Source organism: Procambarus clarkii, chromosome 35 (assembly GCF_040958095.1).
Source record: "Procambarus clarkii isolate CNS0578487 chromosome 35, FALCON_Pclarkii_2.0, whole genome shotgun sequence".
In the NCBI taxonomy this organism is placed as follows: domain Eukaryota; kingdom Metazoa; phylum Arthropoda; class Malacostraca; order Decapoda; family Cambaridae; genus Procambarus; species Procambarus clarkii.
In genome coordinates, this window is record NC_091184.1 from 12,030,536 (window position 1) to 12,036,819 (window position 6,284).

General features: G+C 38.2%; 1 long non-coding RNA gene across 1 annotated transcript in view; it reads left to right on the forward strand.

Moving 5' to 3' along the window:
* Positions 1-4,276: 4,276 nt before the first annotated feature.
* The window catches only part of LOC138371225 (uncharacterized), a 34,994-nt gene continuing 32,986 nt past the window's right edge, over positions 4,277-6,284 (forward strand). Inside the window, exon 1 of the long non-coding RNA XR_011230347.1 lies at positions 4,277-4,705. This is a non-coding gene — a long non-coding RNA (uncharacterized lncRNA). The remainder of the gene's footprint in view (positions 4,706-6,284) is intronic.

Sequence of the window (6,284 nt, forward strand, 5' to 3'; positions counted from 1 at the left end):
TGTCCCATTGACAGTGTAGTTGTTGATTTATTGCATATCATCATTACCGAGTATCCGGTTGGAACTCTTGTGATCCCTCTCCACACCGGCAGTTAGGTTGCCGTGTTAGTGATTGGCTGTCAACTGTGTTAAGTTAGGTGTTTCTCCACGAGTGGATCAGAGTCGTTTAGCCAGACGTAAAGAGTCTCGCTAATATAACCATAGCTTTGCTGACGCCAATCTAAAGTAAATCAAGCACCCTTTGTATTAGTGGTTAAGTTAGTAAATAAACTACTGTTAAGCTTTATGCGGTGTTTCCATTGAACCACTTCTGAATACTGCCAATCAAATACTGAAGCCTTCAGCTCTAAGTGTCTTCAACACCGAGTTGCCTATATTCACTAATCTATAAATGTGATGAGGACCCTAGGAGTCCCTTAAAGTGTTAAATCATTGAGGAGATTCCAACGATCAACGTGGAGCAGGACCAGGTGAGGCTAGTCTGAGAAGAGACCCTCAAGGACTCTAACTCGACCTTGCTCCCAGGCCCTGTACGGTTGCTCTCGTATTTTCTATTCTGCTAATTCCGACAGTTTCGTGAAGTGTCTGCCACATGTACATTGGCGACGTACGCATTGCAGTCGTGAAAGTAAAAAAGAAACACCCCACAAATGCCTTATCGTGTTATTGCGTCGCATAAAAAAGGCATTGTTATTTATTAATAGTAATGCTTTCAATATTACAGGAAGAACAAGGTTAACGACCATGAAGGTCGTTAACAGTCAGCACGGTGTGGCTCGTCCGGTGGCGGGAAAGTCTGTTAGCCAATCAGAATCATCGGGCGAGGCAATGAGTGCTGGTCGGAGATTGAACCGAATAGAAATCTACTCCCTTCCATCCCGTCGACATCCAGTCGTCACGTGTGTGTGTGTGTGTGTGTGTGTGTGTGTGTGACCAGCTGAACCCAACTGTTACAGTATGCTCCACCCTCACCAAGGAAAAGGACGTAAGGACCTAGCGGCATGGTAGACGTCTTTGAGGTTGTGGAAGTCACCGTTTTCTATATTTAGAGGTCGGCGTTGAGGTAACACGCAAATGCAATAAATGGAAACTCGTTCGATTTTAATCAAACTTTTTTGTCAAGTTCTATATGAAGTGTTTCATCTGGTCCAAGTTTCAGCATTGTAGCATAAATAGGAAGGGAGAAAAAAAATATTGAAGTAGTTGTGAAAATTATGCCAAAATGGTCAAATCGATTATCAATCAAAAGTGTCAACTGAAATCATAGCTACGACTCTTTGCTATCACAATAGCATATATTAAACAAATATTATAATTAGTTTAATTTGAATTTTTTTTTTTTTTTTCCGGGCGATTTGCATCAAACTTACACACCTGACTGTACGTAAGCCTATCTGTAAGGATGCCAATTTTGGTGAAAATTGGTTGATGTCAACCTCAGCCACAGATTTTAGAACCTTAGACTTTATTCATTTCTGTTTTTTTTTTTTTTCAATTGACACAAACTTTTACAAAACTGATTCATTTTGTATTCAATTTACATGAAACTTACACAGTATATGTGGAGGGTATGTCTCTACATTGGGGGGGCCTTCATTTTTCTCTAAGTTCATTTATTGATTTTATAATAGCAATAAACATGCCATATTTGCAGAAAATTTTTGGGGAACTTTGAACATTTGTATTAGGAAAACTAAAGATGTTTTGGAAATTCTAAAGCCCTCAATCCTTTATTATATGCTAATGTGTCAGAAAAGTGTCACAGAATAATTATATCTGAAACGTGTGTTCTGAAGTGTGGACTTGAAAATGTGTAAAAAAAAAAAACGTTGAAAAAACAAAACAAAAAAAAAATCTCCCTTCCTATTTACGCTGCAGTACTGAAACTTGTGACAATTTCAGCACTTTTCATATTCAACTAGTAAAATAATATTGGTTGACATTGAACAACTTTCAACTAAACCTCTGACGCCCCCTTAACATATATACATGTATTATATTGTATATAATGTACTCTATTATGTATTTCGTGATATAGCCGAATATATCCATGATGCAGTCTTTTCCAAAACTTTCTTGTCCTTTGTCAAACCTCGGCACCACGTGTGGCGCACCTGACAATAGGTCGTGCTGAGGCTGACACCTGAAAAAATTAATGTACCCCATTATATTACAAAGCATAAGAAAAACACTCGGAACAAACGTATTTTAAATGTGTTGGGTTTTCGACAGTTCGATCCCAACACTGTGATGGAGTGCGAAAAGATACGTGAGTTCAGAGACAACTCTATAATAAATGTTAGAGATGTGTAAATATATCATTCAAAGTGATCAACTGCCAGAAGTCTTGGCCAAATATCCCCAGTTTGCTAACTGTAGGTATTATCTGAGACATTGTAACCAATCCACTGCTGCTTATTGGATGGGGACGGTGTGCAGGACAAACATACCAACTGTGACACTAGCCCTCCACATATGCCAGTTGCTTAAATTAGAAACTGTACTTGTGGTCGGTCTCGAGCCCATTGTTGATGTGACGATGTGCATTGAATTTTGTAACTAGTTCATCAAGATTGTAACTAGCTTAGCTATATGAATTTTGGGGCTCGGTTCCTGAGCCTATTATGTGCCTCTGTAACACTCTCCACTACCGCCCTCAGGATGGGTATTGAGTGCATAATAAATGAACTAAACTAAAACCATTTACATGTAAAAAGTCTTGTTCCTAGATGCAAACCCTGATCTGAAACTTTCCTTTGACAGATGTAATAGAACCCATTATTACCACACCAGAAATAAATATCTTTTATATCCCCAGAGTCAAACTAACTCTGTATAAGCACTCTATTGAAATATTGGGACATAGGTCTATAGAACTCACTCCCTAACGAATTAAAAAGCTGTCCATCCTACCGCTTATTTAAAAGTAACACCAAAAGTACCTAATTTGATCTTCATAATTTTCTACCTAATGCTTCACACTCGCACTGTATCGTGTGCTGCCCCAAAATGATTCTAAGCCCTATAACTTCACCGTTGTAATCACTGCCATTAACATATATCATTGTTGTTATGTTGAACGCAAATTTTACTACAATGTACTTAGAAATAATCTTCAAATTATGCTACAATGTACCTAGAAATAATCCTCAAATTTTACTAAAATGTACCTACTAATTTTCTTAAAATTTTCTTACAATGTTCCTGTTAACTTTTCTCAATTTTGCTACAATTTACCTACTTAAACACTTTCGCGTTCCGGGCAGGCGCGCGGTTGACATAGGGGTCATGTGCCTCGGCGTGCGGGTAAGCGCGCGGTGACACCCAAATGTGTTTACTCGTTCCAGCTTTCTCACCTTAATTCTCGTACTACGTCGCTCGTTTTGGTATCATTGTGTTCGCAATTAAATTCTCTACAGGTGTGTATAAATATAACTCCAAAAGCCTAGCGTGACTCCCAACAGCAAAGCCTAAAGTCGGCAAAAACGCACAAAATCAGTAACATGTGCATTCTCGTTCCACTTTTCTCACCTTAATTCTCGTGCTACGTCGCTCGTTTTGGTATCATTGTGTTCGCAATTAAATTCGCTACAGATATGTATGAATATAATGTACAAAAGCCTGGCGTGTCTCCCCGCAGAAAAGCGTAAAGTTACTCGTGAACGAGCACCAATTTGTACACTGCAACCTAATGTGTATACTCGTTCAATTTGATAACATCAAATTTCGTGTTACGTCTTTCATTTTGGTATCAAATTGTTCGCAATAAAAAGGCGCGCATTTTAAAACTAGTCCCAAGATAATAGAACAATAAATAGAATTTTAACAAATATTTTAATATTTTGACCAAAAGCCTATTTGTAATCTTTCAAGTGTTCGGATATCAAGTTTCATGTTATATCTTTCATTTTGGTATCAAATTGTGTGCAATCTAAAGGCGCTTATTTTAAAACCACTACCAGATTGATCTGATAAAATTTAAATTTTTAACAAATATTTTAATGAGTGATTCAGTGCTGCGTCGTTGGAACCTATTCAGTAGAAGATTGAGTGACAAGATAGTCAGTCAGTGGAACCCGAAAATGTTTTAAAATTATCGAATTAAGGACCTGCCCGAAATGCTGTGTGTGCTAGTGGCTTTACAAGAATGTAAAAACATCAATGTTATGTACTCTCATAAACCCATTGCACCTTCTTGTATATATATAAATAAATAAACTCCTGTGTATATAAATAAACAAAATTAAAAAGTCAGTTTCGGGAAAGATCAGTAACCAAAGAAAATGTACGGAGCAAGATGGCGGGCAAGCGAGCGAGTGACGTCATCACAACAACAGCAAGCTGCTACACGAGATGTTGACGACGACCCGTGAGATAATACTGCCGCTCCTCAACTGATAACAATGTCGCCACTTAATCACCACCAACAACAAGATAACAACTCTGATAAGAACTGCAGCTACCATCATGAAGAAGATAACACTGACGCTCCTCACTGTCTTAGAGACGGTCACCTGTGACCACAATACCCGCCAAATTGTCCCTCCCACAGTACTCTCAGGACACTTATGGCAGTGTAAGTGTGTGGTGAGGCCATACCACTGAAGACATTGAGGATATACCACGAGGGAGAGACAAAACTGTTGAAGGAAGGAGTCACTGGCTCCACCTGACCATCTTGTTCCTCGCACTCTCATCATCCTCCGTAAGTACTGGAGTACTTTCTTCACCACCATTGTCTTACACCCCAACATGCAATTGTTGGGGTGTGGAAATAGACCTATACAATTGTTGAGGGTGTGGACATGGGCCTAAGGAATTGTTGGGGTGAATTATATATTCAGGTTTGGATATAGGCCTATTGAATTGTTCGGTTGGGGACTGGCCTAGAGAATTGTTGGGGGTGTGGACGTGAGCCTATGAAATTGTTAGGGTGAATTATATGCCTATGGCATTGTTGGGGTGTGAACATTAGCCTATATAATCTATATAAATAAAAATGGAAATGTTCATTTGTTAAAAATCGCTAATCTCCGAAAGTTCTTCACTGATTGCTTTGAAATTTTCACACAATGTTCAGTTTGCATACGAGCAGGGTATTTATATACATACTATATTGATATCACGTCTTTGACGGATTTTTTTTTTTAACTGTTTTTCATGTGAGAAATCTTCTAAACCTCTTTACCGATTGCTTTGAAATTTTGATACAACGTGGCATTTGAATAGGCAGGTGTTTTTATATACCTACTATATACATGCCTCACCTGTGACAGGAAAGAACATGCTTATTTTGAAGAACAGTGCCATCTGTTGGATGTAGGAGCAATACACGCTGTAATCTCCCAAAGTTCTTCACCAATTGCTTTGAAATTCTGATACAACGTTTCATTCGAATATGTGCATGTTTTTATATACCGTTTATATAGATACCACACCTGTGACAGGTAAAATCATTCTTTTTTTTGTAAGAAACAGCGCCATCTGTTGCACGTAAGAGCAGCACATGCTATACTAAACATGTTACAATTCCATTTCAATGTTTCCAATTGGAGTGACAAATTGAATTTTCGTGGATTTCGATTTTAATTTTGATTTAATTATTTTGTGTGACATTGCATTGGAATTGAGCTGTGTTGTTTCCCATACCATTCATTTCGTGAGTGTAAGTATAGATGCCACACCTATGACAGGTAAAAACATTTTTTTTAAACCGCCATCTATTGAATGTAAGAGCAATCGAAGCTATACTAAATATGTTTCCAATTCAATGTTTCCGATTTCATTGATAAATTGAATTTTCATAGTTTTCGATTTATTTTCATTTTGACTTAATTATTCTGTGACATTGCTTTGAAATTAAGCTGTGTTGTTTACCATACCGTTAATTTCATGAGAATAGTTTATTTTTTTTTTAATTTTTCATTGTTTTTCTTTTCATTTGTTAACTGTTTTTCTTATATTTCAGTGAAGGGAACATCAGACTATTTGATATTCCCAATTTTTTTATGAGAACATCAGATCATTTGAGAATGCATCGGACGAGGGAAGAGGGAATGGTAGGGAGGATAAGGGTACAGTGGAATGGGGAATTGATAAGAGGAGGACGGGGACACTGGAGTGGGAAATGGTGGGGAGGACAAAGGGACCGGGGGAAAAGGAGGGAATGGTGGGGAGGCCCAGGAAACGGGGAAAGGTTACTGTGGCTCAGCAACGCACATGTGTTGCTGAGCCACAGCAACGCGTGGCCGGGTACAGCTAGTGTGTGTGTGTATATATATATA